Source organism: Schistocerca nitens, chromosome 1, assembly GCF_023898315.1.
Source record: "Schistocerca nitens isolate TAMUIC-IGC-003100 chromosome 1, iqSchNite1.1, whole genome shotgun sequence".
NCBI lineage: Eukaryota > Metazoa > Arthropoda > Insecta > Orthoptera > Acrididae > Schistocerca > Schistocerca nitens.
In genome coordinates, this window is record NC_064614.1 from 1,283,681,031 (window position 1) to 1,283,696,051 (window position 15,021).

Here is a 15,021-nt window from a genome sequence, read left to right on the forward strand (position 1 = left end):
GTATCCACAGGACATGTGGCCTGTAATTGAAGAAGTGTCATGATGATCTCTCCATTGGCAAAAGATTCCGGAATAGTCCCCCATTCGGATCTCCGGGAGGGGACTGCCAACGGGGAGGTTACCATGAGAAAAAGATTGAATAATCAACGATAGGATAACGTTCTACGAGTCGGAGCGTGGAATGTCAGAAGCTTGAACATGGTAGGGAAACTAGAAAATCTGAAAAGGGAAATGCAAAGGCTCAATCTAGATATGGTAGGGGTCAGTGAAGTGAAGTGGAAGGAAGACAAGGATTTCTGGTCAGATGAGTATCGGGTAATATCAACAGCAGCAGAAAATGGTATAACAAAATGGCTCTGAGCACTATGGGACTCAACTGCTGATGTCTTTAGTCCTCTAGAACTTAGAACTAGTTAAACCTAACTAACCTAAGGACATCACACACATCCATGCCCGACGCAGGATTCGAACCTGCGACCGTAGCGGTCTCGCGGTTCCAGACTGCAGCGACAGAACCGCGCGGCCACTTCGGCCGGCAAATGGTATAACAGGTGTAGGATTCGTTATGAATTGGAAGGTAGGGCAGAGGGTGTGTTACTGTGAACAGTTCAGTGACCGGGTTGTTCTAATCAGAATCGACAGCAAACCAACACCGACAACGATGCCGACGTCGCAAGCTGAAGATGAACAGATAGAGAAAGTGTATGAGGATATTGAAAGGGTAATGCAGTATGTAAAGGGGGACGAAAATCTAATAGTCATGATCGACTGGAATGCAGTTGTAGGGGAAGGAGTAGAAGAAAAGGTTACAGGAGAATATGGGATTGGGACAAGGAATGAAATAGGAGAAAGACTAATTGAGATCTGTAACAAGTTTCAGCTAGTAATAGCGAATACCCTTTTCAAGGATCACAAGAGGAGGAGGTATACTTGGAAAAAGCAGGGAGATACGGGAAGATTTCAATTAGATTACATCATGGTCAGACAGAGATTCCGAAATCAGATACTGGACTGTAAGGCGTACCGATGAGCCGATATTGACTCAGATCACAATATAGTAGTGATTAAGAGTAGGCTGAAGTTCAATACCTTCGCCAGGAAGAATCAATACGCAAAGAAGTGGGATACGGAAGTACTAACAAGGGAACCTCCACATCGCACCCCCCTCAGATTTAGTTATAAGTTGGCACAGTGGATAGGCCTTGAAAAACTGAACACAGATCAATCCAGAAAACAGGAAGAAGTTTTGTCGAACTATGAAAGAAATAAGCAAAATATACAAATTGAGTAGTCGATGTGTAACATAAGCCACATCAAGGACAGTGTGATCTGAGGAGCGCCGTGGTTTCGTGGTTAGCGTAAGCAACTGCGGTGCGAGAGGACCTCGGTTCAAGTCTTCCCTCGAGTGAAAATTTTTACTTTTTTATTTCCTAGCAGTTGACGTGTGTCAATTATCAAAGTTCAGGCACTCACACAATGAACTTCGCTCTAGAAAATTCCAGAACATGTTCAGATTTGCTTGGACATAAGCAGGATTTGACGGTCTACACACGGAACAAATTGGAAAACGTTAAAAACATATGTTTTGACAGAGCACAGGGAAAACTGTGTGACTGTGAAACTGTTGCATTCATTTGTTGCAGTTTATGTGACAAACTTTTATGTTTTCATCACTTTTTTGGGAGTTATTATCACATCCACAAGAAAACCTAAATCGGGCAAGGTAAAAGAATCTTTTTACCCATTCGCCAAGTGTACAAGTTAGGAGGGTCGACAACATATTCCTGTCGTGTGACGCACATGCCGTCACCAGTGTCTTATAGAATATATCAGACGTGTTTTCCTGTGGAGGAATCTGTTGACCTATGACCTTGCGATCAAATGTTTTCGGTTCCCATTGGAGAGAAACGTACTTTCGTCTACTAATCGCACGGTTTTGCGGTGCGGTGGCAAAACACAGACACTAAACTTATTACAGTGAAGAGAGACGTCAATGAACGGACTGACAGATCATAACTTTGCGAAAATACATAAAGTAAAATTTTCACGCGAGGGAAGACTTGAACCAAGGACCTCTCGTTCCGCAGTTGTTCACGCTAACCACGGGACCACGGCGCTCCTGAACTGACACTATGACTGATGTTGCTTATCTTGTACATGGACTACTTAGTTTGTATATTTTACTTATGTTCTCCATAGTTCCACACAACTTCTTCCTGTTTTCTCGATTGAGCTGTGTTCAGTTTTTCAAGGCCTGTCCACTGTGCCAACTTATAACTAAATCTGAGGGGGGTGCGATGGGGAGGTTCCCTTGTAAGGAATGACGAGATACGTTTGAAGTTCTCTAACGCTATAGATACAGCAATAAGGAATAGCGCAGTAGGAATACAGTTGAAGAGGAATGGACATCTCTAAAAAGGGCCATCACAGAAGTTGGGAAGGAAAACATAGGTACAAAGAAGGTAGCTGCGAAGAAACCATGGGTAACAGAAGAAATACTTCAGTTGATTGATGAAAGGAGGAAGTACAAACATGTTCCGGGAAAATCAGGATTCCACAAATACAAGTCCCTGAGGAATGAAATAAATAGGAAGTGCAGGGAAGCTAAGACGAAATGGTTGCAGGAAAAATGTGAAGACATCGAAAAATATACACTCCTGGAAATTGAAATAAGAACACCGTGAATTCATTGTCCCAGGAAGGGGAAACTTTATTGACACATTCCTGGGGTCAGATACATCACATGATCACACTGACAGAACCACAGGCACATAGACACAGGCAACAGAGCATGCACAATGTCGGTACTAGTACAGTGTATATCCACCGTTCGCAGCAATGCAGGCTGCTATTCTCCCATGGAGACGATCGTAGAGATGCTGGATGTAGTCCTGTGGAACGGCTTGCCATGCCATTTCCACCTGGCGCCTCAGTTGGACCAGCGTTCGTGCTGGACGTGCAAACCGCGTGAGACGACGCTTCATCCAGTCCCAAACATGCTCAATGGGGGACAGATCCGGAGATCTTGCTGGTCAGAGTAGTTGACTTACACCTTCTAGAGCACGTTGGGTGGCACGGGATACATGCGGACGTGCATTGTCCTGTTGGAACAGCAAGTTCCCTTGCCGGTCTAGGAATGGTAGAACGATGGGTTCGATGACGGTTTGGATGTACCGTGCACTATTCAGTGTCCCCTCGACGATCACCAGTGGTGTACGGCCAGTGTAGGAGATCGCTCCCCACACCATGATGCCGGGTGTTGGCCCTGTGTGCCTCGGTCGTATGCAGTCCTGATTGTGGCGCTCACCTGCACGGCGCCAAACACGCATACGGCCATCATTGGCACCAAGGCAGAAGCGACTCTCATCGCTGAAGACGACACGTCTCCATTCGTCCCTCCATTCACGCCTGTCGCGACACCACTGGAGGCGGGCTGCACGATGTTGGGGCGTGAGCGGAAGACGGCCTAACGGTGTGCGGGACCGTAGCCCAGCTTCATGGAGACGGTTGCGAATGGTCCTCGCCGATACCCCAGGAGCAACAGTGTCCCTAATTTGCTGGGAAGTGGCGGTGCGGTCCCCTACGGCACTGCGTAGGATCCTACGGTCTTGGCGTGCATCCGTGCGTCGCTGCGGTCCGGTCCCAGGTCGACGGGCACGTGCACCTTCCGCCGACCACTGGCGACAACATCGAAGTACTGTGGAGACCTCACGCCCCACGTGTTGAGCAATTCGGCGGTACGTCCACCCGGCCTCCCGCATGCCCACTATACGCCCTCGCTCAAAGTCCGTCAACTGCACATACGGTTCACGTCCATGCTGTCGCGGCATGCTATCAGTGTTAAAGACTGCGATGGAGCTCCGTATGCCACGGCAAACTGGCTGACACTGACGGCGGCGGTGCACAAATGCTGCGCAGCTAGCGCCATTCGACGGCCAACACCGCGGTTCCTGGTGTGTCCGCTGTGCCGTGCGTGTGATCATTGCTTGTACAGCCCTCTCGCAGTGTCCGGAGCAAGTATGGTGGGTCTGACACACCGGTGTCAATGTGTTCTTTTTTCCATTTCCAGGAGTGTATGATTGTCGGAAGGACAGACTCAGCATACAGGAAAGTCAAAACAACTTTGGTGACATTAAAAGCAACGGTGGTAATATTAAGAGTGCAACGGGAATTCCACTGTTAAATGCAGAGGAGAGAGCAGATAGGTGGAAAGAATACATTGAAAACCTCTATGAGCGTGAAGATTTGTCTGATGTGATAGAAGAAGAAACAGGAGTCGATTTAGTAGAGATAGGGGATCCAGTATTAGAATCGGAATTTAAAAGAGCTTTGGAGGACTTACGGTCAAATAAGGCGGAAGGGATAGATAACAATCCATCAGAATTTCTAAAATCATTGGGAGGAGTGGCAACAAAACGACTATTCACGTTGGTGTGTAGAATATACGAGTCTGGCGACATACCATCTGACTTTCGGAAAAGCATCATCCACACAATTCCGAAGACGGCAAGAGCTGACAAGTGCGAGAATTATCGCACAATCAGCTTAACAGCTCATGCATCGAAGCTGCTTACAAGAATAATATACAGAAGAATGGAAAAGAAAATTGAGAATGCGCTAGGTGACGATCAGTTTGGCTTTAGGAAAAGTAAAGGGACGAGAGAGGCAATTCTGACGTTACGTCTAATAATGGAAGAAAGGCTAAAGACAAATCAAAACACGTTCATAGGATTTGTCGACCTGGAAAAGGCGTTCGACAATATAAAATGGTGCAAGCTGTTCGAGGTTCTGAAAAAAGTAGGGGTAAGCTATAGGGAGAGACGGGTCATATACAATATGTACAACAAAAAAGAGGGAATAATAAGAGTGGACGATCAAGAGCGAAGTGCTCGTATTAAGAAGGGTGCAAGACAAGGCTGTAGCCTTTCGCCCCTACTCTTCAATCTGTACATGGAGGAAGCAATGATGGAAATAAAAGAAAGATTCAGGAGTGGAATTAAAATACAAGGTGAAAGGATATCAATGATACGATTCGCTGATGACATTGCTATCCTGAGTGAAAGTGAAGAAGAATTAAATGATCTGCTGAACGGAATGAACAGTCTATTTTGAGAGTAAATCGAAAAAAAAGACGAAAGTAATCAGAAGTAGTAGGAATGAGAACAGTGAGAAACTTAGCATCAGGATTGATGGTCACGAAGTCAATGAAGTTAAGGAATTCTGCTACCTAGGCAGTAAAATAACCAATGACGGACGGAGCAAGGAGGACATCAAAAGCAGACTCGCTATGGTAAAAAAGGCATTTCTGGCCAAGAGAAGTCTACTAATATCAAATACCGGCCTTAATTTGATGAAGAAATTTCTGAGGATGTACGTCTGGAGTACAGCATTGCATGGTAGTGAAACATGGACTGTGGGAAAACCGGAACAGAAGAGAATCGAAGCATTTCAGATGTGGTGCTATAGACGAATGTTGAAAATTAGGTGGACTGATAAGGTAATGAATGAGGAGGTTCTATGCAGAATCGGAGAGGGAAGGAATATGTGGAAAACACTGATACGGAGAAGGGGCAGGATGATAGGACATCTGCTAAGACATGGGGGAATGACTTCCATGGCACTAGAGGGAGCTGTAGAGGGCAAAAACTGTAGAGGAAGACAGAGATTGGAATACGTCAGCAAATAATTGAGGACGTAGGTTGCAACTGCTACTCTGAGATGAAGAGGTTAGCACAGGAAAGGAATTCGTGGTGGGCCGCATCAAACCAGTCAGTAGACTGAAGACCAAAAAAAAAAAAAAAAAAAACAGACGTATGACACAAGTGATACCCAATCACCTGACCATGTTCGAAAACCTCGAGTTCTGCGGAGCGCCCCATTCTACTCTCTCACGATGTCTAATGACTACTGATGTCGTTGACATGGAGTACCTGTCAGTAGGTGGCAGCACAGTGCACCTAATATGGAAAACGTATGTTTCTGGGGGTGTCCGGATGCTTCTGACCACACAGTCTAGGAGCATTTCTCTCCTCACATTTAGCACAGGCTAATTACTCAAACATGTACCCATTTCCGAACATTTAAAGCGTCTTGCCATTAATTGTTCCACCTTCAAAACTTATCATGATCTCCTTCTTGCCGACCGAAGTGGCCGTGCGGTTCTGGGCGCTGCAGTCCGGAACCGCGAGACCCCTATGGTCGCATGTTCGTATCCTGCCTCGGGCATGGATGTGTGTGATGTCCTTAGGTTAGTTAGCTTCAACTAGTTCTAAGTTCTAGAGGACTAATGACCTCAGCAGTTGAGTCCCATAGTGCTCAGAGCCATTTTGTTATACCATTTTCTGCTGCTGTTGATATTACCCGATACTCACTCATCTGACCAGAAATCCTTGTCTTCCTTCCACTTCACTTCACTGACCCCTACCATATCTAGATTGAGCCTTTGCATTTCCCTTTTCAGATTTTCTAGTTTCCCTACCACGTTCAAGCTTCTGACATTCCACGCTCCCTTCCCATAGTGCTCAGAGCCATTTGAACCATTTGATCTCCTTCTTCTTCTTTGGTCTTTAACTATCAAGTTGACTATCAGCAGCTTATTAAGCATTTCCGTCTCCGGCCATTGTCTTAAGTGCAGTATAGGTGGTGGAACTTGTGTCGTCCATGATACCGTTGATGTATACTAGACTAGCTTTGTCTCTTGTGGTCTTTCTTTCTGCTGTCCTTTCAGCAGCAACTTTAATGACACCATAATATCTCAGCATATGGCTGACACATGTGGCGTTCTATAAGCTTTAGGAGACATAGCTGCACGTTGTCTACCCCGCAGTGCTTCAGTTCACTTAATAAGTTCTTTTCACAGAAAATCTTGAGACTGCTACGATAGAACCACATCTCGAAGGCTATCAGTTTTTTTTCCGCCTCCTCGATTGTCCGTATTTCACATATGTACAGCGGCACACTCCATACAAAATCTTCATGAGGTCTTTCCTCAGGTATTGGGCTATGAAAAGAGATGTGTAAGGTTCCTGATCTTGTTAAAAGCAGCTGTTGCCTGCTTTATTTGGCTTGCAATATCCTTCCTTGATCCGTCTGAGGGTGGTTTTACTCCATAGGAAGCAAAAGGATTCCACGGTCTCCAGTCCCTCATTGTTAAGTGAGCACTGGGCAACGGCATTTTGTCTACTTATCAAGATTTTTGTCTTAACTTTATTAATTTGCATCTTAGGAAGAAATGGGGCTTTCATCTGCATCTCGCTTCTATAGTTCCGCACATTCACTTAACACTGTAGTATCATCAGAAACTCTCAACATGTCTGTTATCTTACTTTCAATTTTAATTCCTACTACAAGTCCTAATGTGTCCCTAAATTCATCTAGAGTCCTCCGAATGTATCCGTTGAATAAGATAGCAGAAAGTGAACAGCCCGGTCGTACACCTTATTTAACAGTGGCTTGCCCTTGATGTTATCCGCTTCTTATCACAGCCATCTTTTCTTTGTAAAGTTACTGCAGTACTCCTCTGTTCTGATACATTACGGCAGTCCCTCTCTCAGCATCTCAAAAATCTGTCGCTAGACTACACCGTCTAACACTTTCTATTTGTCGACGTAGGCAATACACAGTGTCCTGTGAGGTATGATCAGTATTCAGAGATGCGACAGGAACGGTCATTCGAAGCAAAAGAGACTAGTAAACATGAACTCTACTAGTAGCTTAAGATCTGTAAGCACATGTTTTGTGGAAGAGATGTGTTTCACAACAGTGAAGCTGCACAAGTGCCCAAAGTCTGAAGGTGAGCACTTTACAATCCATATTTACAGGAAAGTTTTTTCGTAATTTGGGCCATACTTACGCCCCTCAAAATATAGAAGGCCAAGACGAGATTTTGTTACACTATCGAAGAAGAAGTGCTCATTGCTGCATTTTAGAACCCATGTTTAGTAGACGGTTAAGCTTCGAATGATCGTTCCTGTCATACACCTGGATACTGACCATTCCTCCTACGACACTCTGCTGCATTCTTGGCTCTTGCTTAGTCTTGTCTCAGGTATTAGCCGTAACACGAGTACGGCTTCTCGTGTGCCTACAGCTCCTCTAAAGCCAAATTGATCTTCCGTATCTTGTACACCTATCCCTTCTTTAGTCCGCGTTACAATGATAGAGGTCAAGATCTGGGTGCCGTGTGTTATTAAATTGAGGGTGCAAGATTGTTCACATTTGTTTGCAGATACTTTCTTCTGTGTTGGCGCTGTAACTATTCTTCAAAGTGTGTTCGGTGTTCCCTGGCTTCGTATGTATGAAATGGAGCAGTTCTTCATGTAGCTGTTGTCTAGCAGCCTTGACGAGTTCTGCTGGTTTATCACCATCTTCAGCAGCTTTCCCATGTTTTAGCTGCTTGGCTACGAGATAAAATTTATCACGTGGGGAACAAACTCCCTCCTCTTCCGGATTGCTTGCCTCAGCGTTCTCCAGTTCCTTATCTTCTCTATTTCTTGCATACGGCTTTTCAAGGCACTAGTTCCACCATTCTAGTACATCTTTATGATCATAGAAGAAGAACCAGATGAGGGCGTAGCAGGTAGCTTGAAATATATTAAAGGGTTACGAAAATATAATCCACTTATTGAAACAGATATAACACGTTCACGTAGTGGCAGAGTGAAAATATCCCGATGTTACACCAAACATCGTGCGCAACATAAAACAAAAAATTACAATAGACCTATTATCAAATGTCATGACAATAACAGCCTAGAATAATCAGTTACAGAAGATTAGAAAAAGAAAGTGTGCTGAATGTTAGAAGGGTAATGAAGCTATTGAATGTGGAGTTACAGGAAGTGCTGTTTTATTACTTACAGTGAGTTAATCACTGGTACCAGAATGCACCACGACAGAAGTTTTTTCGCGTGAGGGTATATCCATGGAGTCTAGGCCCCTCTTCATCAATGAATAACATCAATACGGCCATTTCCCCTTGGTAAGTAAGGTCCAGGCAACTGTTAGAAAATCTTCACGTGGTGGTGTTATTGATGATGCGGTCTCCCGTTTGAAGTATGATGGGATGCAGGTTCCCACGGTAGTCTGTCCTGTGAGAGGCTCTTTGCTTCTCCATAAGTGCAGCAGCCGACATTCATTTCAATCTGCTTACTGTGTTCAAGTCATCCTCTACCTGTACAAATATTACAACCCTTTCACCTCCTCTCCCCACTCACCCTCTCGCATCACCCTGCTAACAACATAAGATCCTATGTATCCGCACGATGCATACTAGAAACTGATCCCAGCTATCAGCGAATTGTGTGATAAAAGACTTTTTCCTCGATTTTGATTCATTTCGTCCTCGCAAGTTACTCGCTGTATTTTACTCGCTGTATTTTATCCCTGTGACCCTCTGAAATGGAATTCCTACCGATTTACTTTTGCCTTGCAGCAATCTGTCTTCAGAGTCCTAAGGTGGGAAATGACTTACTCGTCCCCATACATCCGCGAAACCTCCGCTACCAATGTCTTCATTAATTCGTATTACAGTACTCTCCTGCAAAAATATATCAAAACTATATATTCCATTCCTTCTGAATTGTCTATCTTAATGCGTTCCACTCATGTACATGGTTACACTATAGACAAATACCTCTAGAAGACTACCTAGAACTGAAATTTATGTTATAAGTTAACTAATTTCTGCTTTTCAGAAACGTCTTTCTTGCTATTGACGTCCTGATGTTTACATGTCCTCTACTTTGCTAATAATCTGTTACTTTTGCCCAAACAACAAAGCTCAGTTTACTTCTCTCAGTGTCATTTGTCAATATTTTTCCACCTTCAACTCCTAATTCAGTTCTACCGCTTTTTGCTGTCCTACTTATACTTTTGCTGGTATTCATTGATAATTTCATTTCAAGACATTACTCATTTTGTTCAACTGATAATCAAAGGAAATTGGTGTATCTTACAGAACTGTAATGTCATGAACTCAACTTAAAGTTTTATTTTTTCTCCCTGAGCTTCAATCCTCATACCTAATTTTTGTCTACTTTCCGTACTGCTTGCTGAATTGCTAGGTTACAAACGTACCTCACTCCCGTCCTAGCTGCTGTATGCCTGCAAGATCCTGAAACCTTTATAATTGCACTTTGTTTTATGCACTTTATTTTATTCACAAGTTTTGGACCACATCGCTCCCTGTATTTTATCCCTGTGACCCTCAGAAATGGAATTCCTACTGATTTACTTTTGCCTTGCAGCAATCTGTCTTCAGAGTCCTAAGGTGGGAAATGACTTACTCGTCCCCATACTTCCGCGAAATCTCCGCTACCAATGTCTTCATTAATTCGTATTACATTTTTCGTGACTATTCCGTTAACTTTGAAACTTGTGGGCATTTGGTCTGTCTGGGTATGGGATTACTGAATTTTTTTTAAAAAGTCTGAGTGTGTTTCGCCTGCTTAGGATGTTTTACATATCACGTGGAACACCTTTTTCAGGTTTCCTACCAGTGATCTGAACAATTCTGAAACGCTGTAGTGTACGCCAAGAGTCTTTCTTCGAACTGGTTCTTTACTGCTGTGAGAAACCCTTTTTAGTGTACCATATTTCACTTCGAATCTTCATCCACTTCCCTTTTTGTGTAGGTTTACTATGTAGGACTAACTCATACGTTAAATCCAGCTTCTATCCTCCGTCCGCTTGCCACCTAAGCGTTTGATATTTATGCATCTGAATCTCTCTCCTCTAACGGTTTCCATAATTTTCCCATATATGATATCTTATTTTCCAATTGTTTCACACGCTTCTACTGCTTCACATTTCTTCTGCATCCAGCCTTGTTTTCCCGTTTTCAGATTACTGCAAAACTTGTTTGTACGTGTATGTATTCACGTTTGAGGCTTCATTTCCTGTTTTTCTTTTTTAATTTTCTTCTTTAAACAGTTAAAAGCAGCAGTTGGTGAATTAGGCAAGAATTACAATGGAAATAATATTTTTGCCCATTTGTTTCTCTACTGCCCTCTCTATTTCATGTGTTCAAGTTTTCCATTTGTCTTGCAATGCAATGCTTCCCATTTCTCAGTGGGTTTTGGACTTACCTCGGACCATTTTTACAGATTTCTATCTTTCTGCAGCTTCTTCAATTTCAATTAGCCGTTTATATCCGACAAAGTATGGATATAGGCCATAACTGCTCCTGGAAAGAAAAACGAGTTTAAATTCTGGTTCTCAAATCTCTATATTGTTAATGCACAATCTGAGAGGCTTTGAAAAGATAGGGAATAAGAGCAAATGGGGAAATCTGCTTCATTTGCGAATCCCCAAACCACATAACGCTTTTAACTGAGACAGTTCTTCGTCGGGTGGTAGTATCATTTTCTGAGTCTATACTAGCACTACTGAAGGCGAAAAGACCGACATACGTCAAATTTGTATCCCGTACTTCAGTTGACGTATACAGGTCAACTGAAGTACCGGATAGCGGTGCTAGCTAGACGGAAACAGCGACATGTGTAACATTGATGTGATTTACCCATACTGGTCAGCTGAAATACAGAATACACATGTTATAATTGTCGTTATTTCCCATTCGCTAATACTAATTAGTATCATATTCTTCAGTTGACCTATATAGCTCAACTGATGAATGGGATACAATTTTGACTGCTATTGGTTTTCTTGACGTCGATAGCAAAACTGTGATAAATTTCAGTCGATACTATTAGTATCGAAACCAAAAAAAATTGTATCCCATACTTCATTTAACCTACATCGGTCAACAGGTAGCCAATTTTCCGTACGTAGATTTCCCCGTTTTCATTAGTAGTAATATCTTTTTCTTCAGTTGACCTATATAGGTCAACTGAAGAATGGGATGCAAGTATCATGTATGCTTCGATAGTAATACTATCTACGTAAGAACATAATGTTAGTAGTAGCGGAGACGAAAGAAACAACACCTTTAAAATTTGTATCCCGTACTTCACTTGACCTATACAGTTCAACTGAAGAATAGGATACCAATGCTAACGAAAACAAGAAATCGACTTACGTTAAATTCGTATCCCATACTGCATTTAACCTATACATACCGACTGAATTTCGAGATACAACTCATATATATGTCAGCTGAGGTATTCTATGCTACCACTACTTCTATCCTTCTTTTCCCTTAATTTTAAGTACCAGGACTCAAACAAGCGATATCCTTAATATTATGGTCAAAATATTACTGGACGTTATATATGTCTACCATCTGTTTCTCTCTCCTGCATTCCTTAGTTTATGAACACTTGTCTCAGCTGTTAAATCTGTGTAGTATATCATCTCTGGAAATTTCTGACGTCATTGGTCAGAGCGGAAGGGTTGCATCCCGTTCTCCAGTTGGCCTGATACTTTTTAGTTACAGACATGCTGCCAGTATGAGAATCATAGCGCTACATTATTGTGAAGTCGGTGATAATGGAAGACCCTCTTTCCCATATCATACATAAGTCATCAGCTTCTAATGCCTGTGCAGTAATAATATTCCAATATCTTACTTACTACCTGTTAAACATTCTCACTACTATTAAAATTCTGAATTTCTTTTGACTCTGAAGTAAAACACTGATGCTCCATATAAACCTCTTGTTCACCGCAATTTCTGAAAACTCTTACCAATTACTATTATTTCATAATGTAAGTGCTAGTGTATAATGTAGTTTCTAGTTTAACCAAGCACCTAACACTATCTTGGTTGCCTAGGTGGACGGTGCCAAGATGGATCAAGAGGAGGAGAGAGTACCTAATTGTCTTGTGGATGCTGTCAAGATGGAACAAACATGTCAAGACTTAGAGGGGGAGGAACACGAGTGTCTCATGGGTGCTGCCAAGATGAGTGAAGCATGTGGAGGGATTGAGGAACGGGCAGATGATGGTCTCGTGGATACTGCTGAGACTGACCCAGTGTGTGGAGATGCGGAGGAAGGGGCAGCTGAGAGTCTCGTGAATGATGCCAGGATAGAAGAAGCCCATCAAGATTTACAGGAGGAGGCAGCTGAGAGTGTCATGGGTGCTGCCAAGATGTGTGAAGCATGTAGTGACACTGAGGAAGGGGCAAATGAGGGTGTCATGGACGTTTCTGATATTGACCCAGCATGTGGAGATGAGGAGGAAGGGGCAGCTGAGAGTGTAGTCAATGCTGCTAGGATGGAAGAAGCCCATCAGGATTTAGAGGAGGATGCAGCTGAAAGTCTCATGGGTGCTGCCAAGATGTGTGAAGCGTTTGGAGAGACTGAGGAAGGCGCAGATGAGGGTCTTGTGGATGCTGCTGAGATTGACCCAGCATGTAGAGATGAGGAGGAAGGGGCAGCTAAGGGCCTCGTGAATGCTGCCATGATGGAAAAAGCCTGTAAAGATTTAGAGGAGGAGGCAGCCGATAGTCTCATGGGTGCTGCCAAGATGTGTGAAGCGTTTGAAGAGACTGAGGAAGGCGCACATGAGCGTGCCGTGGACATTTCTGATATTGACCCAGCATGTGGAGGAAGGGGCAGCTGAGAGTGTAGTGAATGCTGCTAGGATGGAAGAAGCCCATCAAGACTTAGAGGAGGAGGCAGCTGCGAGTCTCATGGGTGCTGCCCAGATGGATGCAAACTGTGAAGATGAGGAGGAGGGGTCAGCTTAGACTCTCGTGAATGTTGCTAAGACGGAACAAGCCCCTAGAGATCTAGAGGAGAATGCAGCCGAGAGTGTCATGGGTGATGCCAAGATGGATGAAGTCCATGTAGTGGTGTAGGGGGCAGCTGAGAGACCCTGTAACCAACCCTCGGGTGCCGCTTGCACCCACTGAAAAAATGTTCGTTTGTTCCTGTAAGTTCTTGTTTGTGTTCAGATTTTGTTCTGTTTGTTTTTGGTTTCGTTTGTCGTTCTGAGTTCAGTTTTTTTCTGTGTTTATTTAATGTTGTTTGTGTTTATTCATTTTTCAATTTTCATTACAAATCCTTGGTTTATTTAAAACAAAAAAATAAATTTTACGTATTTCACCAACTGTTCTCTTGTTTTTAGTGTACATCTGCAACAATAATAGTTGCCGAATTGAAAGTACGTTTCATTTTCAGTTTATTCTGTAGGTCACTCTCTCTCTCTCTGTCGTTTCAATGAAATCAACAGTAGACTAAACCCAGGGTTCAGGCTAAGGCATTTATGAAGCTCATTTCAGTGACACTGAAAGGTCTGTGATATATACATGGTAATAGTCATCAGTAAGTTCTACATTCACTTCTGTATTGTAAACACCACATAATGCCGATTTACGTAGTATGATTTTACAGTTGATAGAGAGGGTTAGGTAACCACCCGTAATATCGTTGGTCCAATGTCTCTAATGACTGTGGGTAGGATCATGGCCTGGACAATTGTCCGCACTTGTGACCAATCTCTGTGAGTGTATTTCATGGCTGCAACACGTGTGGGAGAATACTGCACAGATTTCTGTAATCTATTCTCCCCTATGTAGCTAATTTCTTTTTCGTATAAGCGTATATCCTTCAATCTGAGAGTTGACAGATTTGCAACATTTTGTTTTTGATCCTCCCTACTTCTGAGTTTCTTTGTAGCTTGTTTAAAAATACTGTCATGACATGCCGGAATATACAAACTGTAGTCGAGCTGCCATAGTCTCATTATTTTCTTGTATGATTATGCGCTAATGATACATGCGCAATAAATTGGGTTGTTTCAGTTTTCCTCTCGTTTTAACTCGGGAAAATCCCTGGAGAGGAGAAATAGAGTAGGAGTGGTGCTGTGGGGACAAGTACAAATTAGAGCACGTGTCCTTCTCTGACCAGCTTCTCATCTGCGTAGCACTGTAATATGATACGCTATAACGTGAAAGAAATCTATCGTATGCCACTCAGCTTAATAATGCCACTCATTCCTATCCTCAATGACTATTCTTGCACTATGTGCTAATCAGTAGTATGTCAAAGGACCCAATTATTTACGGCTAATGGGCTACGAAAATACGTGTGTGAGCAACAGAAATTTTTTCCG